This window comes from Canis aureus, chromosome 17 (genome assembly GCF_053574225.1).
Source record: "Canis aureus isolate CA01 chromosome 17, VMU_Caureus_v.1.0, whole genome shotgun sequence".
Taxonomy (NCBI): domain Eukaryota; kingdom Metazoa; phylum Chordata; class Mammalia; order Carnivora; family Canidae; genus Canis; species Canis aureus.
Window position 1 is genome coordinate 37271317 of NC_135627.1, and position 27823 is coordinate 37299139.

A 27823-nucleotide genomic window follows, 5' to 3' on the forward strand; every position below is an offset into this window, starting at 1 on the left:
AACCATGTTACGTTAACTAATTTAGGACTCCACAAGACTGATATCATCCAGCATCAGGATATAGCTGCAGGGTCTTGTGAACCATTCCCATTTGTAACTTTGGGAAACTGATGTTTTTCTTAGCCCATTTTAATATTACTACTTGAATAACAGGTCAGATAATAAGGACAATATACACAACTTCCAACTAAAATCTTGTTGTAGTATAGACAGTGATGTGATACATTAGAAAAATTTTAAAACTGTAGCTCCTTTTTGATCCCCCAAAGTATATCTGCACTCTTCTTCAAACAGTCCTCATCCTCAGGAGTCAGAGTCACCTTCACAACATCGGAGATTCCATTCTTTATCAAGATGCAGGGAACACTAAGAAAGACATCATCTAAAAAAAAAAAAAAAAAAAAAAGAAAGACATCATCTTTTACCCCCTAGACACCTTTAATCATGGTGGAAATTGGATGCACCCACCTAAGATTCTTCATTATACTTTTTGCCAAATCTGCCACAGACAGTCCAATGGCCCAGGAAGTGAAGCCTTTCAGTTTGATCACCTCACAGGCACTGTCAACCACCTGTTTGTAAACCTCTTTCCACTGTTCCTAACCTGCATCAGTGCCTAAGTCAGGGTGCAGATTCTTCGGAGAGACACCAGCAACATTTACTCCACTCCATACAGGCACATGGGAGTCTCCATGCTCTCCAAGGACCCACCCATGACAGCTTAATGGGTGAACTCCTAGCCTTTCCCCCATTAGGTAACGGAACCAGGCTTAATCCAGATTGCAACCACTTCCAATAACGGGGTTAAACCACTTATCTTCCAAGCCACATAGGTCAAGATATCCACTGGATTGGAAACAACCAACTTGCAGTTTGGGCTGTATTTAACAATATTGGGAATGATGAACTTACAGATGTTCACATTACGCTGGACCAAATTAAGAAGACTTTCTCCCTCTTGCTTACATGCCCCAGCCATGAGAATAACCAGCTTGGAGTTTCCAGTCACATTATAGTCTTGGCCAGAGACAATTTTTGGTGTTCTAAGGTAAAGGCTGCCGTATTGGAGATCCATCATCTCTCCCTTCAATTTGTCTTCCATGATATCAACAAGAGTGAGTTCATCTGCCAAGTCCTTCACTGATACTGATGGCACAAGCTATGCCAACAGCACCAACCCCAACAACTGTAATCTTATTCTGGGGGATATGGCCTTCCTTAGGAAGATATTGAATTGGCTGATCCTTGAGAGTTGCCATTTTGGACTTAGAACCAAAAGGAATCCAGAGTGCATGTAGGGCAGCAGGCGTCCGCGGTGCAAGGGGGCGCGTCGGGGCTTGGCGGCAGCAGCTGACACCGAAAATAAAAATTTTAAAGTTACCATTGAAAACAGTAAAAGTACAGTCAGTCATGGCTAAACAACAAAATATAAGCCAAGAAATTTAATTACCTTCTTGTTCTTTGATGTACGTGTTTTAGTGGAAAATTTCCCTTCTGATGACAGCTTTTAATATTTAATTTATATTTACTCACATCAATTTGAGCCCTAGGTAGAAAGAAATCACCATATACTATAAATATATATACACACACACACACACACTATATATATATATATATATATATATATATATATATATGGTATATAGGTAAAAAAGAAATCACCATATACTATAAATATATATACATATACACACACGTATATATATATATATATTTTTTAAAGATTTTATTTATTTATTCATGAGAGACACAGAGAGAGTGAGAGAGAGGCAGAGACACAGGCAGAGGGAGAAGCAGGCTCCATGCAGGGAGCCAGATATGGGACTCGATCCCCGGTCTTCAGGATCACACCCTGGGCTGAAGGCGGTGCTAAACCGCTGAGCCACCCGGGCTGCCCCCACACATGTATATATATACACACACCATATATATATATATATATCTCTCACCCATATATTATAAATGTATTTAAGCCATGGTTTTAGATAAGAATTGAAGTACATATTCATTTGGCACCAATCCAATGGTTCTAATTGCAGTTCTAATAATCATTGAATTACACTTCCCACAATATTGGAGCAAACTTCCAGTATGAAATTTAGAAGTCAAGAAAATTATTCATCTTCTTAATCAGTGTGAAATGTGTGGTTTACTATCACTGCATTGGACTTTCACAGCCATAATGCATCAAGCTGTGTATACCGAGTCAAAAATTAAGTTGAACTCAGAAGAGGAATAGTCACAATGATACTTCCAAATTTAAAACGTTTGGTCTCTCACTTAAACAACTGCCATAGGCTCCAAATTCTGCCTTCTGAATTCTCATACACTTTCTTCAATGGATTACGCACAAAGCAGATATTTTTTTCCTAAATAAATCCTAAATCTTCCATAAATTATGTCCTGGTATCCACTTGCTTAAAAATTAATAAACTTGGGAAAAAATTAAGATTTCTTATCATTACCTATATATAAGGCCCTGCATCTACTGGACCCTGCAGAGCACTCTACCATGATCTCTAGCACAATGCTTCAGAGCCATGGGTTGCTTTCAGATTAAATATTATTCCAAGTTTTCTGCAACCTAAAAGTCTTTGCACAGCATTTTCCTTTTGCCTGGAATCTCTCCTCCTGCTCTTTTATCCACTGAGTCCATTAGGGCTCTGAATAAATATAACTTTTAAAAGGCTTTCCCTGAACTCTTTCTCCAGAGGTGGTTGGTTTCTGTAACTCTCTAGTCTTAATCATTCAATTTTCCTCCTTTCTTAATGGCACTTGTATATTTTATTATTTTATTATTTGGCTGTTTAATCATATTTCTCTTCACTTCCATACTATAAGTTCTAGGACAGGAACTATTTTTGTTTGTCTTTTTCTACCTAGCACTATGTTGGCACAAAGTAGGTGAATGGTAAATATTTAGCAAATAAAGTTTATACCAAACTTCTGGACAAGTAATTATTTTTTAAATATTCTATTTACTGTAAAATTGATATTTATTAATAGAAAAAGGCACTTTGTTTTTCTAATAGCTTTGGTGAATAAGAAAGCAATTTACTCATACCCTAATGCCTTATTCCTCTTGTGACTAATAGCATTCATTAGCAAGTTGGCTTTTAAGAATCATGAGTACATTTCGAGTTTATATAAGAACTAAATTTATGTCATTAATATAATTCCTCCTAATAGCCCCTTGGTAAGAAACTGTAAAAGGTCACTATGGAGAGATAGACTATTTTGTGCAAAGCCAAGGGATCTCCTAAGAGCAAAGGAACAGACATCCTTCCTTCTTTTAACGTTATTAGGCATGATGAAAAAAAGTTTATCTCAATGGAGGGACATTGGGACTACATCATGGAGATGACTATGAGGAAACAGAAAGTCTGGGCAGGTAATCCAGGTTTAGTACCAGGGCCAAATGGAAATTAGGAAGAGATGGTTCTGGTACAACATGTGGTTGCTCTGGAACACTTCACTGAGACAATTATCCTGGCATAGAGGAGACACTTTGGCAATATGGTCATTCATGGAAGTGTAAACATCCACCGTCTGTTTGGAGAAGACAGTCTGGAAGTAATCCAGGAGATACAGTATTAGGTTTTATTGAAAGACCACTGAAGCCTGTAAGAAAATCAGCACAGGAGTGAGCAAGGTTCTTCTGAACTGTGGGGCACCAGTTTTCTACAAGAATCATAAGAGCAACTGCAGCCAAAAGTCTGGCCTCCTAGAAGATTACTCAGTGCAGATCAACCAAGCCCATGCATTCTAGGAGATTTGGGGAAAGATCTCCAGGTGGATGGTCCATATAATTTGAATGTGAACAAACAATATAGATTTATTTGAATCTCTCTAGCAGGCACTGTCAGTGTTCCATCTATTTCCCATAGGTCCTTACCATTGCCAGGCACAGAAGCTCTGGTTCCACCTGCCAGTCTTTGTGTCCTCTTGACTGAGGACTGATCACCAGAGCCTGTTCTGCTTGAGTGCTTAATATATCAGAAGTTTTGGGGAATAGAAGAATTCCTTGGAGAACAGTGTTCAATCAATGGAAATTAGTAAAGAATTACCCCAATTCCTGTATTTTCAAAAGGAATAACTGAGGAATGTATTCTATATGGATGCTCAGAATCCCCAGGTGGGAATAAATCACAATGACTCAGAGTTTGATAATATAACCTCTCTTGGCTTCTTTCCTTTCCCTGCCTGTATTGTTTCCTAGGTCTTCTATAAAAAATAAATCAACTAAGTGACTTAACAGAAGTTTATTTTCTTACAGTTTGGGAGGCTAGAAAACCAAAATACATAAGCAGGACCATGCTTTCTCTGAAGGCTGTAAGGAAGAATTTTTCTTTGCTTCTTCCTCATTCTTGATGGTTGCCAAAAATCCCTGATCTTCCTTGTATTACAGCTGTATCACTTAAACCTCTGCTTCCGTTATCACCTGACCTTCTTCTCTGTCTTTCCTCTGTGTCTCTTTTTCCAAATCACCCTCTCCTTTCCCTTACAAGGAAACCAGTTATTGTATTTGTGGCCTTCCCTAACCTGGTATGACCTCATTTAATTACAGATGCAAGGTCCCATTTCCAAAGGCCACATTCCAGGTGAACATGAACTTTGGTGGAAAACTGGTCAACTGGTATACTTTCTCATTTGTTTTCCCCACATATAGTGTTTCTTAAGGTCACCTCTCCAGGAAACAACTTGCACTTAAATCTTTGTTTCAAGGATAACTTTTGGGAGAGCTCTCATACCTTGCTTAGCAACCACACAAAGGTCTCACAGGAAATAGATGTCTGTCAGGATAATACCTTTTTCTACTTTCTCTCATTGCTTCCAGAGTAATACATTTGACCAAGTCTTGTTTTGGATTAATAAAGTACTATTTCTGCTGTAGGAGGTATGGGATTATTCATCAAAGGAGTAGGAGAATCCAGCTATTAGAAACCAACCAGAACCCAGAGATGATTGGGACTGGATTGTGATGGTGTTAGATTAATGAGGGCTGAACATAAGGTAGAATGAAGTAGAATTTATTAATAATTGGGTTCCTATAATTTCATAATTTATATCTGTCAAGGACACCTGGAGTTAGCCCTAATATGTTGATGGGATGAGTTCTTTAAGAATATAAAAGGAAAAACAAAAACAAAAACAAGACAAAGCTATGTAACTATTGGAAATGAGGTAGAAATGCCAGAACTGCCTTGTGGTTAAAAGGCTGGGAGTATATTTATTATATAAAATTAGAGAACTCAGCAGCTGCCTCTGACTGCCAAGGATTATCTCTAAGGATAATCATGTCTCTAAAGAAATGAGGAGGCATCAATATTGTTGAGAAGCTGGTGGTGGCTATTCTTTTCAGGCTAGGGATATAACGTCAGTGAGAAGGACAGAATTCCAAAAGGACAAAGGTCAAGTTTTAGCACTTAACCATCAGAGACAAGGCAGGCCTAATTGTGGTAATGGTAGAAAAGCTGAAATGACACTTGTCACTCCCAAGAATCTATGGATGAATAACAGACTATGGTGTTCTTAAGATAAAGGTCCATGGGCAGCCAGATTGAGAAATCTCCTTTGTAATGAAGAAATGTATTTATAAATTTATAGAGGGTGCGTGGTTGCCTCAATCAGAAGAGTATACAACTATTGATCTTGGGGGATCATGAGTTTGAGCCCCATGTGGGATCTAGAGATTAAAAAAAAAAAAAACAAAAAACAAAAAACGTGGGGGATCAGAAGGCTTATGGCAACTGTTACAATGCAAATTATAACCTGACTCCAATTTCCAGACCTGCAACATTCTTCCAACACAAGCTCCTTTGACTGAAGGGGAGGCAAGGACTCTTTGAGAAATAAGTATGAAATGCTACAACATGTATATACATACTAGTAATTATTCCTATACATCGCAAAGAGACCTATGGTCATTCACCAGAGTAAATGTATAGTGAAGAAAGAGGAACACTCCAATATTTCAAGGATTGTTGAATATACTTTGAGCTGTCATTGATTCTAGGGACCCTGAGTTGGCATGAGGATTTCAAATTCTAGATGTTAAGTGAAGTACTGCTCTAAATCCATCTCACAGTGTGTAAGTGGGTCTTAGTAGCATATTCTATATCATCAGGGAAATAGCTACCCTGATGGAATATTGTAACATACTTCTAAAGACATAGCTAATGCCCTGGCTATGATATTCTAATAGTTGTAGTAGTATCCTTCGAGATAAAAAAAAATATACAAGGGCCCAATAGCCAGAACATGCTGATTTACCTATTATGTGAAATATATGGGTTTCAGATACAAGGGTTGGTAGTAGAAGGAACCACTTACCACCATTATCAGTGAGTAACATGTAGAATTTCTGCTTCCTTCTCCCTACAAAGACAGATTCTGCTGGACTAAACATCCTGGTCCCAAAAGGCACTTTTCTTCCAGGGGACACAGCAAGCTAAAACTGTGGCTACTTTGTAGTCACTTTGAGATCCTTATCCAGAAGACCAAATGGCAAAAGTCACTATACTAGCAGGAGGTATTGATCATTCTACTATATAAAACATTGAGAAAACGATGTCTGAAACTCATGGGATTGGTGCTTCCATGCCATGTGACAACAGTATATGAGCTTTATACCAGCTATGGTCTACCATGGAAAGGGTCATCAAACCCCATCATGCATGTAACAGAATAACAAAACTGCTGGTTGTGGATGTGGATGAGGGGAAATCTAGGAATGGCATGATAGATTTTGCTGCCATTGGACTAACTAAAGTAGTAGATATTGGGGGTATCTCAGTAACATTTTTATTATTTTTCATTTTGTTTTGTTTCAAGAAAGTAGACCTGCCAAAATTTTGAAGAATTGTGAAAGGACTGGGTAAAATTTACTTAGCATAACAAGGAGTTCATTTCTTTTTTTTTTTCTTCATTTCTCATCTTTTATTTGTGCATTTTCTAAGATATGAAATTATGGTCTTATAATATTGTAAATAGGATGTGGAGGAAAAACTCACTATAATTTTGCCATTATTTGCTACAGTTTGGCAGCAGATGTAGATACAGAAATTTGTGCCCACATCTTTGAATATTTCTGAAAGCAGAAGGCTTACTAGAGAAGTTTGCAAACACAATGAAAAGGGACTCATAGAATGGTGTTTCCAGGAAAAGAAGAATGAGAAAAACACTCCAGTTCCCACAGCTTTCAGAGTTTTCAAGGGAAAAAAAAAAATAAAGAAGTTTTCTATGAATATAAGTGGAATAAGAGGCTAAACCTTGATCCCTACCTCTTCAGAATACCACTTCAGAGGTAGTCGTGAACTACTTAAGAAGGCAAGACCAAATAAGACCTATACGTCCACTGTTATACCATTGATACATGCTTAGTTTTTAGGAAGATTCCCGTCATGGCCTTTTTTCCTTCCTAGCTTCCAGCATCGGAGGAGGCAGACCCAGAAGGATAGAGACCAGAATACCAGAAAAGACATAGCTCCAACACACTCATCTCCATTGTAAAGAAAAGACAGAATGAAAAAATAAGTCCTGCCTCCTCTACACTCCAAATTCCTGGGATTGAAACAACCATTTAGGCAAGATATAAGACTTGAATTGGATTTTAATTGGAAGTTTAAATACGGTGCTATAAGGAAATCAATAACAGAAAGTATATAGAAGGTGTCATATAATCTTATCACTAAGGAATTTAATAATCATTAGAGATGAGAGATTCTATATTATTCAGCTGGGAATATACATTTTTTTAATGAAGAAATAAGAAAGAAACAAGTCTAAACTTACTCATATTTACATCCAGTGAATTAGCACTATTTAATAAACTAGTTACATATGATGAAACGAAAGTGTGGGACATCAGATCACAGAAGACAACTACATCCATTATTTTACAAGCAAAAGTACTGATCATTAAGACATCTGTGCAAATGTGTGACCTACATCACTAGCTGAGGTTGTCTTTGTTAAAGTTCTCGCAAGACAATTAGTTCACATGCAAGTAATTTGAGAGCTAATCCCAGTAAATACCTGTAGAGGAGTTGAATAGTGAAACAGAAAAGAGATGGAAGTCTATTGTCGTATCATTTCCCCCCACCTTTACTTGACATCCAGAAAATTAAGGTCAGTTATTTACAACTCTGAGATCTCTATTTTATGTTTTCCCGGTCTTTTTCTTTTTGTACAAGTGAGAGAGGTGCTGGAGTTATGGTAGGAGTAGTAGAGCCAGTTAGGCTATCTCCTAACTAGCTATCTACTTTTTTATTGTTGTGTAACAGTCGAACCCCCAATTATGAGTTTGTCACAAGAAGAAGCTTTCCTTTTGCTCACATATTTGCTATTTGATGAGAGCTTTACAGAGAATCTTGTCTCTGTTCTATGTGGCATCAGCTAGAATGTCTGGGCTGAGGCTGAAAGATCCACTTCCAAAGATGGCTCAATAAAGATGGCTGAAAGTTTGGTGCTGGTGACCAGCTGGATACTCAACTAGACTCCTGTCAACAGTTTTGTGGCACATGAGCCTGTCCCTGTTGCTGCTTGGGCGCCTTTCAACAGGACTCACATTCTGTTGGTCAAAATAGTGGGACAGCTCTGGGATATTCAGGAAGAAGGGGCATAGAATCACCTTTTTATGGAAGGAGTGAGTCTCTTGGTATTATGACAAGCCCTCAGGGAAATGCCCATTCGTGTGTGCTTTCTTTCAAATGGATGGTGGGATCCTAATTCCCCTTAGTCTTCAGTAGTGTGACATATCATGAACCATAACCAACATTTTGTTTTTCAGCCATTTGAATGTATTTGCCTTAATTTAAAAGTGACAAAGCCATTTCATTAGCTGTTGAGAATACTTTGAATTTAATTTGTATGTTTGTATCCCTTACAAATCCTTTTTCGCCCACATTAAATTCATTGTTTTAAGAAATGAATAATCTTCAGAAACCTCTTATGGTAAAATATATAGAAAAGGAAATAGCTTTAAGCTAAGTCTTACCCATCTCTTTATCAAAGTAGTGCTTCAGGATACAGCTATCAGCTAAATCAGGCCTATCAATTTGAATTTCTCCATGCCCTATTCTTTTTCCCTGGCTTCCCTGTCTTATTGTGTTTTCAAATCACTACAAGAAGGTCTTCCACCTTCTTGACAGTTACCTTTGTCACTAGAAAGGCTTGAATCTGGCATTGAACATAGGTATGACTAGGAGGACTCTCAAGAGTTTGTTGACAAGAAAATCACCCTGAAAAAGTTTTCTTGCTTATGTGTTTAAATACATCTGTTGAGTCAGAGGTTTTTTTGTTTGTTTGTTTGTTTTCCCCCCCCTCAACAAACCTTTCTTTTTCCTAGGGAGAGAAATGGCTCTCTGGAGGTGATATGGGAGAGCTTAGTTCTTGTCTCACGGAGTCGAAGAATAAATCTTGCGGACTCAGGAGAGTGAGTAAAGGGACAGAAGTTTATTAAGTAAAGATACAGAGAAAGCTCTCAGGAGAGAAGGATCCAGACAGGGTTGCCCCTGAAGGCTTATAGGGTTGGTCTTTTATTGAGAGCCTAATCAGGGAAGCTAAATCCTTTTAACATTATGGACTAATATCACCATTGAGTAAGGACTAGTAATAACATCTTTAACGGCTTACTTCCTCTTTGGGGTCTGGTTATTCTTTGTTGGTCACGGATGATTGTCATAAAAAGAAACCCTCCCAGCCCATACCTAGGGCAGGGTGGTCTGGCTTGTTTCTTTATCTCTGGTTTCCTTATACCTCAGCATTCTTGGGATTTTTGTGAGCCTGCTTCCCTGGCCCCCTACCTAGCCCTGCCTAGCCCTGTTTGTCCCTAACTCAGAGGCAAGTCTCTGTGTCTGAATAAAAACAGGATTAAAACTGTAAGGGAAATTATTTCTGGGCTGAAATGAATTCTTTTCCGTGGCTTTATTTTGAACTATATTACCAATATTCCTCACGAATATAAAATTGGACAGCCAAATTTCATATCATTTTGATGAAATGAATAAATTCAGTGGGGACTACCACTGGTGCAGAGGGTCTTCAAGACCTGAGAGTTTGTGCTTATTTTGAAGAGTTATCAGATAAGAACAAAAGACAATATAAGCTCCATACAGGCAAGCTGATTTCATGTTTGCCTCAGGCAAACCAAATGTTCAGTGTTGATTTACCGTTGAATTGTGAAAGCAAAGGCTATAAAAGCAAAAACAATCTTTGTTCTTTTTTTCCCCATTGTTGTTCCTCGATACCCTAAAGTAATATGATTTTCTATGGAGGATGTGAAGAAGGGTAGGTTAGACTTATGGTTCTGGAAACTTTCAACCGTTTTAATACTGCGGACACGAGCATTAAAAAAATCAAACCATTTCTGTGACAAAGGTTAGAAATACTGTTACAAAGAGCGGGGAATTGAGTTTTAGTGATCTCTTTCCACCTTAGTGTCCCTGTAAAAGCTGTGAGGTTGAGGTAAAGCAATGACACCACAAAATGTTATTTCTAGTATACTGGCATGTCTTTAGAAGGGCACAGGTTTATAGCTTTAGCTATAATGACCAGAGAGGTCACTAATATTTAAATGCTGTCTCCTGTGTGAGCAAGAATCTTTGTGAGCAAGAATCAAGCATCATTTCTTCTCTGAGTGAATTATACCAATCAATTTACATAAATTGTGATAAGTCAAAATGTTAAAGCAGCATTTTTCCCCTCCACTTAAGAATAAAGGTATTTACTTTCCAAACTTTATTGACCAAGAAAATGGGAGGAAAAATCATAACACTTTGATACTTTCATAGGAATCTTACTAACCTGATATAACTTATCTTGTCAACAATGTATTGAGTCAGATGAAGGACTGGAAATTCATAAAGATTTGCCGAAATGAACAGAGCTAAGGAAAAGCCAAGCATGGGAGTCAGGCTCATACTTTATTAACCTCAAAATCTATGGTCAATCCTTTACACAGTATAGTTCCTACTGGTTCTAAAAGTTATTAGGATCATTTACTTCATGTTCTCAGCAAGAGGAAAAAAAGTTTTAGAATACATTTCTCCCGTTAGGTAAAAAGAAAAAAATCCTTAATAATTTTGATAGTATGTAAAAAATGTAATACCTCAATTTTGAATCAAATAATAAACCTGATCCTTTACATTGTATTAGAATTAACAGCAATAGCCATGGAATCTCTGGAATTTTCTTGTGTCCTGGGCCTTATACTGTTTCTAGGGCTGCTATACTAAGTACCACCAAATTAGTGGCTTAAAACAACAGAAATGTATTGTTTCACAGTTCTAGAAGTCTGAAATCAAGAGATCAGCAGGGTTGGTTATTTTTGAGGGATCTGATGGAGAATCTGTTTCCTGCCTTTTTTCTAGCTTCCAGTGATAGCTGGCAACCCTTACCATTCTTTGGCTTATTGATATATCACTGTAATATCTGCCTGCATCTTCACATGGCATCCTCCCTGTGTGTCTCTTCTAACTAGGATACTGGTTATACTGGATTAAATGCTCACCTTACTTTAATATGACCTCATCTTAATTTTCATCTTCGTTACATCTGCAAAGTTTATATCTCCAAGTCAAGTCACATGCAGAGGTATCAGGGATGAGGACTTCCACGTATCTTTTGGGGAGATAAATTCAACCCATAGCATGTAGATATCATGCAACAGAGATCAGTTAAAAGACAATTAAGCAGGGATGCCTGGGTGGCTCAGTGGTTGAGCATCTGCCTTTGGCTGGGGGCGTGATCCCAAGTTCTGGGATCCTTTGCCTACTATACATAAAGCACTAGTCCATTTGGAGCAAAATATATTGGTTAAGCTGCTTAGAACTCAAGTCTTCCTATTTTGTGCATGCATTTTTATTGTGTTCCCCAGTTTTTATAGGTCTGATCTATGCTTGCTATAGAGTTTAAAAGCCATTCTGAAACCTAATTGAGTTGGTTTATTTTACTTTCTTTATATAGTTTTTTTGTTTATCTGTTTTTTCCAATAATGAAACTCTCGCAGTACAACTAACGCTTAGATGTCCTAAAAAAGTGTTATTTGCTTTTGGTTTAGAAACTAAATTAGTGTAGCAAAAAGCACCCATAGTATCTGCCTCTCTTATTTTAAATGTGCTGGCTCTGGCTTTTATGTGACACAGATTCCAGAGCAAGCATAGCAGGAGACAACAATTATTAATTTTTATTCTCCTTTTCCAGTTCAGAAGGTAGTTACCTAAATGCTATCCTAAATTTGGAGAAAAGAATATTACCTCTGTGATCCATATGCCTTCCCTTAATCTACTGAACTAGGTTTATTGCCCAATGAGTTAATGAAAAAGAAAGCAGCCATGGAACACACAAAGTGAAACACCGAAAACAAGGGTGAAAAATGAAGTCATCCAGCTCTTCTCGAAACCCAGATTCTGGCTCTGGAAGTCAAGTGTCTGGAAGGTATAATGAACTTTTTGAAGCATGTAATTCATGAAGACTGTCATATGGAGGGATGGTTACAATCAAAGCTAAAGTATGGCACATGGTTAAGAGTTCTGTGAGGTGCTGCTAGATGATAAGAAGGGGAAAAAAGTATTCAAGGCAGAAATGATTTGGGGGAATATGGTTTAAACAGAGTTAAATAGGCTTATCTAATTTAGAATTCCTTAGATCCATGAATGTAATAATATGCATTATAAACTACTAAAATTAGGGATATACTTTGTAGGTAATGGGTTCTGCAACCATTTCTAATGTGAAGGTAGGGAGATTTTCCCCCCACCTACCCAGAAATAATATCAAATTCCATAGGTAAGGGGTTCAGTTTCACTAGACAGCCCTCCACTATAGATGCCAATTGAAAGCTCAGGTTACCTGTGCTCCTGACCAACTGGCTACAAATTGGAGGTTCCTTCCATTGACCCTCCCTGGATTTGATTAATTTGCTAGACCAGCTCACTGAAAACTCAGAGAAATATCTTACTTAACCAGATTACTGGTTTCTTCTTTCTTTCTTTCTTTCTTTCTTTCTTTCTTTCTTTCTTTCTTTCTTTCTTTCTTTCTTTCTTTCTTTCTTTCTTTCTTTCTTTCTTTCTTTCTTTCTTTCTTTCTTTCTTTCTTTCTTTCTTTCTTTCTTTCTTTCTTTCTTTCTTTCTTTCTTTCCTTTCTTTCTTTCTTTCTTTTCTTTCTTTCTTTCTCTTCCTTCCTTCCTTCCTTCCTTCCTTCCTTCCTTCCTTCCTTCCTTCCTTCCTTCTAGATTTTTTATTTATTTGACAGAGAGAGAGAGAGAGAGAGAGAGAGAACACAAGCAAGGGGAGCAGTGGGAAGAGGGAGAGGGAGAAGCAGGTTCCTCACAGAGCAGGAAGCCCAGTACAGGCCTCTCCAAGACCCTGGGATCATGACCCAAGCTAAAGGCAGATGTTTAACTAACTGAGCCACCCAGGTGCCCTTGATTACCAGCACCTTTTAGAGAGATATAACCAGGAACATCCAATGGAAGAGATGCACACTTCAAGGTATGTGGAAAGCTTGAACAGCTTCCATGCTTTCTAAGCAAACCATTCTCCTTAAATCTCCACCTACTCATCAACCCGGAAGCTCTCCAAATGCTCTCCTTGTGGGTTTTTATGGAGTCTCTTACAAGGGTATGATTGATTAAATCATGGGCCGCTGGTGGTTGATTCAACTTCTGCTCCCTCTCCTCTTCCCAGAAATAGGGGCTATGGAAGTGGGGTTGGGACTTCAAATTCCAACTCAATATTCACAGTTGTTTCCCCTGGTAATGAGCCCCCATCCTTAGGTATTTTCTAAAAGTTACCTCATTAACATAAATACAGTGATAACATCTTGTTATGAATAACAAGACATTCATTTCATTTTATACCTCTGATGTGATTTTAGGAACTGAGGGCAAGAGACCAAACATTTTAATAAATGATACTTTCATTGCTCTTATGAATGGCCAAATACATATTTTTTATAAATCATAATTTGAAGTCCACCACCCAGTCTTCAAGCAAAGATTCCTTACAGCAAAATGATCATACCTGTCAGAGTACTGTGTACCATTTATAGAATAGATATAGCAATAGTATCTATACAAATATGCCTAACATTTGGAGAAAAGCCAGTGTAGGGTAGGGATAGATTAAAATAAACCACTCATTTTTCCTATAAAGCCATTACAAATATTTTCATATTTTTCTATTAGTTTGATTATTGCTTTTCTCCCTTCTTCTATGGTTACTTGTAGACATAGCCTGAAAAATAGAAGTCAAAAGATACCGGTACGTTAGTAGAATTCCAGTTAGTCATTAATAGTGGGTCAAGTTCACCAACATATTTCATAACCAAAATGTCTCCCAGAACAGTACCACTCAGGTTTGTAGGCTGCATTCAACCTTGTCAGGTTCCAAAAGCAAGAATGGTCTCAGCAAAACCTGGCATCCCTCTTTCAGCATTTGATATAATTGACCTAAGAGACATTCTCATCTCCTGCTCTAAGCCTCTTTTGAGGTGTTAATGCAATACTGAATTTCCCTTATTACATAACCCATTCATGTATTTATTCCTTTACCCATAGCTAGCTATTAAGTTTCCTTCTATGCATTTGTACTCAAAACTTTTCCCCATTTGGAAGGGACATTAGGTTCACCACTGTGCTTATATAGTTTGCACACAGCAAGTGTCCTCTCCTCAATTCACTTCTATTCAGTTAGGGTGAGGTTGCTCAGGTGCAGAACTAGTGGGCTATCTTTACTGTTAGTCCCAGTTTTGCCAGACATGGGAAAGGTACATCCTGCCACATCAGGCATTTAGAAGTTCTAACAAAAAGGTTAAAAATTTTAGTTTCTTGGTTAGGATTCATCCCTGCTGCCAGCTCTTGTAGTTGCAGCCCCATCATATAACCAGCGCATCAAGTAGGGAGGGGGAAAAAAAAAAGCTGTGGTGATATGGGGAAGAAACTTCCTTGTTTACCTCCTCTTCCTCAGATCCACCAGAAAAACAGAGAAATCTATCCAATGGGGACATTTTTTTAGCCCACTCATGTTCATGTTGAGTGTGAGCTCACACTTGTGGAGGCATGTAAACTCGCCCTTCACGCTTTTATCTCCCTCTTTTAGCCAATCATCTTTTATTTTATTTTATTTTTTTAAAGATTTTATTTATTTATTCATAGAGACACAGCTAGAGAGAGAGACAGAGACACAGGCAGAGGGAGAAGCAGGCTCCATGCAGGGAGCCCGATGTGGGACTCGATCCCGGGGTCTCCAGGATCACACCCTGGGCTGCAGGCGGCGCTAAACCGCTGCGCCACTGGGGCTGCCCGCCAATCATCTTTTAATTGCCCATTCCAATTCTCTGTTAAAACTATTGCTGTGGGCAGCCCCGGTGGCTCAGCGGTTTAGCGCTGCCTTCAGCCCAGGGCCTGATCCTGGAGACCTGGGATCGAGTCCCGTGTCAGGGCTCCCTGCATGGAGCCTGCTTCTCCCTCTGCCTATGTCTCTGCTTTTCTGTTTCTCTGTGTATCTTATGAATAAATAAAATCTTAAAAAAAAAAAAAAAAACTATTGCTGTGAGGAGGCTCTCTGTCCACTGTTGGCCATTATGGGTTGTAAAATGTGTTCCCTGGTCTGCAGAAATGATGGCCTGCCATCCAAATTGGTGCACTATCTTCTGTTCTAGTTCTTTTGTCATACTCAGCATTTGCATCCACACCAAGTAGGTATAGATCAATGCACAGTCAGCATCTATTCCCATCAGGCCCATCTGCAGCCTGCATTACTACCAGCATCAGTCTCATGTGCCAGCTATGATCAAGGCCTTTTCTACCAGGGAATCTATCACATAGCCATCTGCAGTCTCTGTCTTTCCTGGCAGACAGAACAGTTTTTATGGGCTTTTTTTTTTTTTTTTTTTTTTTTTTTTTGCCTCAGAGGGTGCAAAAGAGAAGAGAGAGTCAGCCCATCTCTGCATTGCTGCAGTACTACCAGGTTCACTCATTTCATGGACCCAGGTGGCCACCTTAAGTGAGCACACAGGGATATCTGCTTATTAATTCCCATCACATTCTGAACTGGAAAGAAGATTCTTCTTAGGGCATCACCATGTCCTACTTCAATGCACTCCTCAAATTCCAGCGATTTTCTTAGGGCTATGCCCTATAAGGACATCTTTTAATAGGCTTCCATTGCCCTCCTGTCTAATCATATGACCAGGCCATTAAGCACTGCCTGGGAGTCAGTAAAAACCCATACCTAGGAGATTTTACAACTGTTCAATTCTTCCATCATTGCTAGGAAATCAGTACACAATTCAGCCCACCAAGCTGATTTGTTTTTACTTTCTTCCCTCAGAATGGTAACCTTCCATATATGATGTTGTCCATTCACCTAGGAACTGCAACTTCTTTGTTGGTCAGTTGAGAATTGTTTATAGGGCACTACATTAATAGAATCCAACAGCCTCTCATGCACTTCCAGAATCAGTCATTGGGGGAAAAGAGGCTCCTTGCATATAAGTATCTCTTCCTTGCAGTGCCTAGGCAGCATGATCCTGTACAAACCATTTAAATTCTATTCTGAAATTTTGGGGGCACTGACAGCCCCATTAAAGTGTTTCTCTAGGACATCGTCCTAGACATTATAGCTATTTCAGGTTTTAAGATCACTTTATGTCTGCTTCATAGAAGTAGCTTCAATTAATAATGTCCAATAACAAGGTAGTAAATGCCTCTCAAACAGAAATTCTTCTAGTTCAAAACTCCAGTAGTGTTGCTGGGAGGTGCTCATAAGTCCCAATCCGTGTTCCACTTAGGGCTATCACACAGAGAATTTGTCCCTACCAGCATTCCAGCTTGTATTCTACACTGTGTGGGCTCAGAAAGTCTTACTGGTTCTCATTTAGTATATCCAATTAACATTGCTTGAAGGGCAGATTTACATGCCTTCTATTTTACAGTATAAGGTAGGGGAAGCATTCCCCAGTGAGATATAATGTCTATCTCTACAATATAATCAAGTAAAAGAGAGTGTACATAAAACCCTTTCACATAAAACCTGTTCAAATATACCAGTTCTCCTACACATTTTTACCTAATTCCATCAACTCTTACTCTTGCATCAAATCTTCTGTTTCCTAACTGTAGACTCTATTAAGACTTTATCTACAGGTTTTTGCTTTGCGATACTAGACAGGGGAAGTTTCCTCAGCCAGACTTATTATTTATTCTCAAAAAAAAAAAAAACCCAAAACATTTAGGTAAAGAAGACACAACTTATTTATATAAAGCTTGTTTAAACATTCCAACTTTCATAATCTTATCAACCATTACATTTTTTATATTCTCTCAATCCAATTATAGCCCAAGTTAGGGTTTTGCCAATGGGTTTTTATACTGCAGATCATGGAACAACACCTGTATTAAAAAATCCTGGTAACTTCTCTTCTCTACCCCTGATGAATTTACCTACTCCCATGCAATAGATTTCAGGTGTCCAACAAAGAGTAGAGCAGAGAGACCCTAGTCCTTTAGTCAATTTTTTTATGTTTATTAGCCTCATCATTGTCCTAAGTGATTGAAGGTCAAGTATTTCATAGTAATCTCTACCTTAGGACTTTTTAAATTTCTCCAAATTGAGGTAAAGAGAATAGATGTGTTTGGGGCCATTTAATGTTGGAGGACCAATAGGGGATCCCTTTGACATCCCAAAGTTTTGATAGTGATGTATTATAACTTTTGTTTTAATCCATCAATGTCTATTTTGCTCATCCCATTTCTAATATTCTACAGATTTCCATCCTGCTGGGATGAGTTCTATGACTTCTTTCTTCCTGTTTCCTCTTTGTTTCACTCCTATCAACATTTGCTTTACCCATCTTATTTCTTAAAATAACCTTTTACAGATTTCTACCTAATTGGGAAGAGCCCCCTGGCTCTTACCTAGGCCTTTTCCCATTCTCTTGTTAGTTGACCTAATTTATTTATTTGTATCTGTAAGACACAGGAGGGGAAATTGAGACAGCAAATTCTGTCTGTCCCTTGTTTATATAGGGTGCCTTTATGAAAAGGGCCCCTTTAACCAGAGCATTTACTATGATGGGGTAATTGGCATATTTACTGGGTGAATTTCCCTGTTGTCATGCAAGCCACGTGGCTTGCATATGAAGCATATCAGCTGCTACATCTGGGGAATTCCACATGGCATTTATAGGGGGAGATGGACAGCCTCCCTTCTCAAGGTAAGCATACCATACAGTGGCTCTTATCCAGTTTTCCAGGCTAACATATAGCCCTCTGTGATTGTTCCATAGTGAGTTGTGGGTCCTGTATCAACCCAAAAATGCTCTTTCAGTCTACAGCATTCAAAACCAAAGATATAGCTCCTAAATTAGTTATACTCAAATCTGTTTCATTAAAGTTTCCTCAAGAACTTCATTATATCAATCCACAAAAGGAAACAATTCTTGTACACTATCTTCCCTGGTTTCCTGGTTTGCTTTTCCCCCATGTTGCCTACCTTACTGGTAGCCAGTTAATTATTAAAGTATATAATTCAGGGATAGCCAGATGGAAGAGATACATAGTGCAAGGTACGGGAAAGGATGTGAAGCTTCATGCCCTCTTAGAGCATACCGCTCTCCCCAAATATCCACCTGTTCATCAACCAGGAGGTTTTCAAAACCCCACCATTTTGGGTTTTTATAGGAGTTACACTATATAGGTATGAAGGATGAAATCTTTGGACACTGGTGGTTGAACTCAATCTCCAGCCTCCCTTCCCTCCTCAGGGATCTGGAGGAAGCCTTGGCTCCACCCACAACAGGGTTCCCATCCTTAAAGGCCTTAAATGCCTTCCAAAAGTCACCTATTAACACAACAAAATATATCTTTATTGCTCTCATCACAGGAAATTCCAAGAGTTTTAGGATTTCTGTGCCAGAGACCAAATATTTATTTCTTATTATACATCACAGTATTATGGTACATTTCAAACTTCACAGAAACCTGCTTTATTGGAATACATCATGGGATTTAATTTCCAAAAACCTCCTTTTTAAGAAACAATGACCTGCACAGATGCTTCTTATCCTTTTTGACTGCAGGATCAGAACAAAAATGGAGTCACTAATGTCAGAGACAAATGGAGTTGGTCAAAGTAGGCACATTAAAGAAAAATAAAAATCAACCTTATCTAAATTGCAGGAATTTGTAGCTCTTCTCAGAAATCAGCAGAGGATGTCAACCAGTCCACAAATGTCAAGTTTGTTTACATCATCTTTGGGTTCCCTTATTCCCCTGACTTAGCTACCCTGATCCAAATAAGGAAAAATACCACTAGGCAACCATTCAGCTGAAAAAGCCAAATAACTTCCACATTTACCACATAAATGAATACACACACAAAACCCAACACTTCAGTCTGTGAGCACCTTGAAACTCATTGCTCTAGTAACCTTGAGTTTCCTGGTTTGCAGGTGGAAACTCCTGCAATGAAATCATCTTCCTGATGTACAGTTTGTTTTCTGACATGACAATGGTTTTTAAAAATGCTCCCCGCCCCCCCCCCCCAAAAAAATAACAGTTCCATAGGAGATGGTCTCTGGAATTTACTATAATTTGAGAAAATAAATATCAAAAATATAAAACCTCCTACAAATATAGGACTTTAAGGAAGAAACTATTATTTTATTAATTTGAAATATTAGTGGTTTTTGAGAATTGAGTACATTAGCTTATAGGGTAACACTTCTCACGGAATCTAAATGAGAATTAAAGCAACTTTATTTAGATATTAAATTATCTGAAACAATGTCATTTTTCCCTATACATAAAAAGCTTATTTTGAATTAGTTTGAAATAATTATTTTGAATTAAAAATTTATAAAATACTTTTAAGTAAATTTATCCATATCTGTTTTTATAGCAATTAAAAAGGTGTTATTCCTATTTACACAGTTTTACTGATTTCTCTTTGCCTTTCAAAATTCTTCCTTAGTGCTCCTTATATTTGTAAGAGGTGAGGAGAGGCAAAACTATAATTTATATCAAATCCAAATTCTCATAATATCTTTGAAGATTTTAGACTTTTAAAACATTGTTTATCTTTGAAAAATCAAGTATCACAGCTGTTACCAAGAAGCACTGACTGCCAGAGTTAAACGTGGTAAAAATGTTAAAAATTCATCTCTTCTATGAAGTATTTTATCTTGGTCTTCTAATTGAGGACATTGATTGGCCGAAGATATTCTAAGCAGTAAATACTGACATATCAACACCATATAGCTAGTTAAGTTTTCTCTCACCTTCCAACACTTACATTATCCCCCTAACCACACACCTATTCAGGATAATACTTCTATGCTTACCTATCTCCTGTTATCTTCTCTAGTTACTTTGTTTTTACTTCATTCTTATTTTCACTCCTTAGTTCTGTTATTCAGCCTTAGGTCAGGTGCTTCTTCCTTAAAAAATAATAAAACAGTATTTCCTAGAGTTTGTTCTGTTCTTAATGTGTTCAGTGACCAGCTTCTCCCTTAATTTTCAACACTGGAGGTTGACCTTAGGTATCCATGCATACCCAAGGATGTTCCTTTCACTATTAATTTTACAGATAACAGCATAAATGGACAAGCATTATTGCTTTTCCAGCATATGTCTACTCTGTGCACTCTGGGTAGCCATACAATTGAGATGAGTTTGACCATGCTCCCAGCATTTTAGTTTGCTCTATAATCTCAGTGCCTTTGCCTCAGTGATTAAGTTAAACCATGTCTATCTCAGCACCAAGCAAGGTTGGAAATCTGTGGTAGACTGAATAATGGCCTCTCAAAGATGTCCATAGCCTAATGTCCCAAATCAGTGAATATTACCCTATATAGAAAAAGGGCTTTGAATTACTGTATATAGAAAAAGGGTATTGTGATTAAGTTAAGGATTTGAGGTATAGAGATTATCCTGAATTATTCCCTTGGGTCCTAAGTGTAATCACATGGGTTTTTATTAGGACTCCAGAGGAGTCAGAAAGCAAGGAGAACGTTATGTAATGATGGAAGCAGAGAACTGGAGTGGTATACTTTGGAAATAGAGAAAAGGATCACAAGTCATGGAATACAAACAACGAACACTGAAAGAAGCCACTAAACACCTTGACTTTAGCCCAAAAAAACTGATTTTAAGCCACCAAATGTGTGGTAATTTTTGCAGCAGCAATAGAAAACTAATATAGGATTAGGATCCAATCAATGGGTCTTTCTTGATCACAAAAGAAATTTCATGTTTTCTGTATGGTATATAGAACAGATATGAGGTATGAAACCATTAGCCATTAACCCATATGATTAAAGACAGCTTGAAGGTGAAACTGACAAATGTAGAAGAGAAAAAAAAAAAAAAAAGTATAGAAAAGCAGGAGCACAGCCCTGGTCAAAACATGCTTGAAACCTGCAACGATTCAGGACTGTTGTAGTTACATAAACTTATAAATTCCCTTCAACATTGACAAGAGTTTTCAATTACTTGCAATGGAAAGCAACTTAATATAACAGTTTTGTACAAAAACCTAAATTTTTGAATACAACATCTAGTATACTTTCAAAGCTGAATGAAGTAAGAAGGAAGCTGTCCTGGTTTGAACCAGTATAACTAATTAGTAAGAACTCTGAAAGCAGGCATGATATTATGGTGCCTGTCTTGTTCACCACCATAGCCTCACTCTAGCACTGTTAACAAATGTAAATGGTGCTTAATAAATATTTTTGAAATTAGTTGATGACTATAGTGTGCCTGGATGGCTTACTCAGTTAAGTGTCAGGCTCTTCAGTTTTGGGTCAGGTCATTATCTCAAGGTCATGAGATGGAGCCCTGGTCTGGCTCCACTGAGCATGGAGTCTTCTTGAGATTCTCTTCCTCTCACTCCCCCTCTGCCTTTCACCCTGCTTTTGTGTGCACATGTGTTCTTTCTCTCTCAAAAATAAATAAATTATTTTTTTAAAAAAGAAATGAGTTGATGACTAAATATAAAATATACAAAGTGTGACTAGAATATCGTTATCAGCTAATCTTACCTTAAAAATATGTTTTAAGCTGTAAGAGGTTGAATATACAAATGCACAATGGCCGAGCAGTAAATAAAAATAGAACTCTGATCCACAACCTCTAGTAACCAGTCAGGAAGGCAAATCACAACCTCTGTAAGCAATCGGCTCTAAACAATCAGAACTTGGTCAGTGACTGCCAGCTTCCCTATCTTTGCCCTATGACTCCAACTCAGGACCTACCAAAGAAAGCCAAATATGCTCCTCAAATCAATCACATAAGATGCCTAACTTCTAGTTAGCCTGCCTCTAGCTTCCTCTTGCCAACAATCTCCAATAAGTACATACCTGACATCATCTCTTTTTCTCTATAAAACCTTTCTCATTGCCAAGTGACAGTGGCTTGTGGCTGACTCCTTTGCTATAGCAAACTGAATTAATAGCTTCTGTTTTTTCTCATTTGGATTGTCTTCATTTATTTCCACAGCTATACAAACGAGGTTGACAATCTTTCTTTAGGTTATTTCTTGTCTTATTTATGCATAAGACACAGTTTCTGTGAAAAGGTACCTTTTCAATAAGTCTTCACCAAATAAATGGGTAGAACAAATTTTTTTGAAATGCAAAGTGAATAGATGGGAATTAATTATTTCTGTCCTGAAATAATCTCCCATTGATCTGGAATTTGCTTAAAGTTTGACCACAGATCCTGCACCAGACCTTGGGGAAATTATTTTCTGGAGGGACAGAGAAGATATTTATATAATTTATATAATTTATATAATATTTTTAATTATAACCTTAGTAAGGGCTGAAGGTAGAAATTCAGAGGGATAAAATGATATGGTACAAGGGTTCCAGGCTTGACTGAGGACTGAGAAGCGCTTTATAAAATAGAGATAGAGGATACAGTTGCCCCTTCCTCTAATTATCTTCTAAAACTTTAGAGATTAGTTATGATTTCAGGAAGGATTTAAAACCCAAATGACTTTAACTGAATTCTTGTCATTCGGGCAGAATGGGGCAAAAAACTTTTGGCTTATGGGAAAGTAAAGTTACATTTCTTAGCATACTAGAGATTTCGGATTCTGACTCATACCTACCATACTTACATACCCTATTCCTTAGGTGTTAAAAATGATTGTATCAGATTCATTTATTTTCCTTGTAGAAATATCTGTGCTTTTATAGTAAACTACTTGTATAAAAAAAAAAAAGTGAATAAGGACTGCTTGAAAACTCATTGGCTTTTGTTTCCTGGCAAAATACAGGGCAGATTCCTTAATAGAGTCCTTAGGAATACTCTTCATAATTTATCCTCAAACCTGTCTTGCTTTAATTTCCTAAGACTACCTATCACTCCTTTAGTATTTTCAACATGCCAAGTTTCTTTTCTTTATACATGGAACTTATTTTCATAGCTCCATCTTTCTATTCATGTGCTTTAATCAACTTGAATTGCCTTGTTTGCCTTCTTTCGCTTGTATATTCAGTACATATGCCCAGGCTAACTATGATTTCTCTGTGAGACTTTTCCTACACAACCCACCTTAGATAAGCATTATTAATTTCCTACTTTACCCTTATAATTTAGCACAATTTCTTATCACTAATTTAGTTTCTGAAGTGTTAGGGCAAGTATTTGGAGATGAAAACCACATATTTCAGTTGTCTTCACCAACAGCATTCATAATATTATTGTTCAAATTTCTATTTGACATTTTTTAACCTAAACTGATTTATTATGAAACTAATTTAACTTAAAACAATATAATACTTCATATAACTAAAATGTGGTCTCAAATATATAGATTATTTCAACTCATTTACAATTTGGAAAATAATTTATTAAGAGAAGTTAATGGTGTAGTTATGAACAGTAATTTATAGTGGTTAAGAGGTCAAGCTCTAAAGCTCTGAAACCAACCTATTCCAACTTGACTTTTGGACCTGCTACTTACTAGCTGTGTGACCACGAGCAAATGACTTCTTTTTGTGTCTCCATATCTCCATTTCCTGATAAGTCAAATGGGGACATTTATAGTACCTGGCATAGAATGTTGCAGTAAGGTATATAAATGGATAAAAAGAGGTTAAAACAATGTCTGGCACATAGTAATGTCTTAGCATATTGTACTCATTAATTCTATTAGTAGTCATGATTGTAACGTAGAAAGAGGCAAGGGATCAGTTGTGTTGTTAGTATGTACCAGACAATATTCTAGTTTTTTCATCCATCATGGACTTATAGTCTACCAAGGGGGCAGAAACATAAGCAGATCAATGCAAGTCACATCGTGTGACACACAAGAGGTGAAGGCACATAGGAGATCAGGAATATTGTAGGAGAAGCATTAGAGAAGAAGTGACATCTGGGTTGAGTTACAGAGTTCTAGTAGGAGTTAGCAACAACGACAACAACAAAAACAGAGAGGCAGGGTCCTAGGCGTACAGTCCCACATGAATGCAGGGAACCTGGGAGACCATGGCACTAAGAGCCCCTCACTATAGTATGGCAGTGGTAGTCAATAACCAAGGTCAACAGAGAAAGATGATTTTAGATTGGAAAAGGGTTTGTGTTTCATGTGGAGATGTTTGGATCTTTCATAGAAGGAGTTAGAAAAAAAATTAGCACAGAAATTTTATTTTTGATTATTTTAAAACTATTACTTGCCATTAGTATGGACAATATATTAGGAGACAGTGAGTTAGGAGCAGGTATGCCAGGTAGAAATTTACTGCACTAATTCAGAAATGATTACAAAGCCCTGGATAGAAAGAGGAATAATTTACAGAGTAGAGAGACAATATTTGAAAACATATCAAGCGGGTTGAGAAGAATAACAAGGCTAGAGGTGAAAATGGGAGATTGTGAGGTTTGGGCATGTTTGCAGAAACATAACTATAATTAAGTTTTAATTGAGGAAAAACAAGATGGAATAGAAAAATGCCACATGGCACTGAATGTTCAATATTTTCTGGCTTAAAGTATTAAAGTGGTTTTTTAATCAATTAACTGATGTCCTGAACTTGGAGACCACACTACATAAATAAGAGGTAAGTAAATGTTTGTCACTATCATTATGAGAACACTGAGGTTATAACTTATTATAAGCTATAATTTAAATAATTTATTTTGATAAACAAAATGAAAGGTAAAAAAATTGGTAACTCTTGTTACTTATGTAATTTGTGTTAATTATGGCTTTGTGTTGTTTTAAATATACATTATAACATAAGAGCAATCTTATGAAATGGGTATCTATATCCCATTTTATTTATGAAGAATGTGAAGTTAAAAGCATTTAAATAATTTAAGGTTAAATGAGAAGTGGCAGAGCCAGGATTAAAATTCTAATCAATCAACTCTGCATATTTTATTCCTCTACAGCCACATTACACTCTTGACAAAGTAAAAAATAAAGCAAATAAAAAGATTAGATAGACACTAAATCCAGTTTTGTATAGAAAGGTCACATTTCTTCTACATGCGAGGAAGAAAGCCTCCTCCAGTATGAAAAAAAAAACATTAATTAATATTGTACTCCTTACAATGTGCTGACATTGTGACACGAGTTGGGACTTTGAAATATGCAAAGTACTGTTTTTGTGTGTAAGAAATGCAAGGCTCTGACCTCAAAGAATATTTACAGACTACTACTGAAAGTATAAGAAGGCAGAAAAGTGGGGCTAAAATGGTGAAGCAATACTTAAATCCAGGGGCACAATTTTGCATAGTCTGAATTCACCTTCACCTGTATAAGGATAAACAGAAAGTATCTCAGATTTCAGTGTTAGGAGATTTAGATTATTATGAAGAATTCAGAGAAACCCTGATGGTACTCCCACTTGATACTCTTTACATTAAAAAAAAAAAAAAATATTCTCCCCAGAGATCTTTTTCCAATTAATTCAGAGGAAAGGAAATAAAGTCAGACACTTCTCCACTCCACCCCTAAGCTCCACCTCACCCAGAACAAGGAGTGAAAGAGGGACGGGGCCCAGTTTCCCACGGAGCCCACCCCTTCTCCAACACTTCCTTCCTAACAAAGTGCAAGATTAGAAAAATTTAACTATATTGTTTTTACCCTGGCACTGCAAAGAGGCCCCACTGAAGCCAAAAAGTAAGCGGGGGGGGGGGGGGGGGGGAAGGGGAGGCAGTTTTGTGTTTTTTTTTTTTTTTGGTAATGCAAAACCAATTTATTTCCGTGTACGACAATGAAGATTGGGATACTATTAAAAGTAAAGCAGTCTTCTGTCAAATAGAGATCCAGATTTTTAAGTAGCTGCTTTTGGGAACTACTACGATGGAAGACTTGCTGCGTTGCCTTCAGATGTTAAGCCCGTCTGCCTGATGCTTCACCAAACTGTTCCGAGGATGCGTTCCTCCGAAGTCAGCCTTTCTAATTCCTCCTGAGAGCTATGCTGGTATTCCAGATATTTTGTTCCTCTTCTGTTTACCTATGAACCTTTTCAGGAATACTAACAGCTACAACACAAAACAAACAAAACCCACAAAAACGAAAACAGGGAAGGACTCATTAAAGACCTTCACATGAAGCCCCCTCTGAGGCAGAGAAGATGCCCTGGCTGGGCGAGGGGGGTTGACGGAGGTGAGATAATGGGACAAAGAGAAGAGAAAGCCCCCAAACCTTTTTCTTTAACCTGAACCTCTTTATAGATTTACGACTGTCACGGAGGGGAGGGAGTTTGGAGGGACAGTACTTCTTCAAAGGCAGGGAATGAAAACCAAATAAGCAATTGTTCGGGTCATAATCTCCTGCCTCCTTGCTCCTGAAATCTTTGGGGACGGGGAGGGGAAAACGGGAGGTAGGAAGTGGATGGGGGGGTAATGTTTGAGGGTCTGGAGCTCAGAGCTCACTGCCCAAGCAGAGGCAGCAGAAGAGGGGCGGCTGCTGGGTCCTACCGAGCTGTAGGAGGGGCCTCAGCGCGAGCCGTAGGGACCCGTAGGGAGCCGCCACGCGGGCTCGTCCTGCCTCTCCGCCAGCTCCGCACAGCTCCGAGGGCCGAGGGCCGGCGCAGGGCGCTCCAGCACTCGGCTCCTCCGGCAGGGGGCCGGCCTGCAGCACAGCGTCAGCGCGCTCCCCTGGAAGCTGTCCTGGACGTCACTCCCCATCAAAACCTCACGCTAGATGAAGGAGGCCTTCTCACGGCGAAACACCAAGTCCATCGCGCACACGCGGCGGGAGGATTCGTCCAGGAGCTTCACACCTCGGGGGCATCAGCCCCGCTGTGAGACTTCGTTGGCCGGCAGAAGTAGAGGCTGGCGTATCTTTTACAGACGCCCTTGAGGTCCTTCCAACGCCCTTGAGGTGCTACTACGCCAGGAAACTGCACAGTATGGGCTTGCAAGCCAGAAGGACCTGCATCAGGTCCCCAGCCATCTTCTTCGGTAGCGCCTCTGTGGTGCTCGAAGGCCATTTGCCCGGCGGAGCGGCTGCGGGAATTGCAGGCTCTCGCGAGACCTCAGCTCTGCGTGTCCCTCTTCGGGCACCGTAGGCGCTAATCTCTCTGGATGCCCGCAGCCGCTGGCCTGGAAACTTCTCCAGATGCCGGGCTCAAAGCAGCGAAAGGTCAGAAGGTCAGAAAGGTATCTCCTAACTATGAGCACCTTTGGGTGACCCACTTTTTTTTAAGTTTTATGATTTAAGATTTTATTTATGAGAGACAGAGGAGGGGCGGCAGAGACACAGGCAGAGGGAGAAGCAGGCTCCATGCAGGAAGCCCGACGGTGGACTCGATCCTGGGACTCCAGGACCACAGCCTGGGCTGAAGGTGGCGCTAA

The 27823-nt window shown here is 38.5% G+C and overlaps 1 pseudogene across 1 annotated transcript; it reads right to left on the reverse strand.

The window, feature by feature from the left end:
* Positions 1 to 410: 410 nt before the first annotated feature.
* LOC144287920 (L-lactate dehydrogenase A chain pseudogene) lies at positions 411 to 27583 on the reverse strand (annotated as a pseudogene). Its single transcript, XR_013355743.1, has 4 exons — positions 26945 to 27583; positions 20350 to 20445; positions 1451 to 1546; positions 411 to 1350 (listed from the first exon to the last, which is right to left on the reverse strand). The product of XR_013355743.1 is annotated as an L-lactate dehydrogenase A chain pseudogene (transcript).
* Between the last annotated feature and the right edge of the window lie 240 nt (positions 27584 to 27823).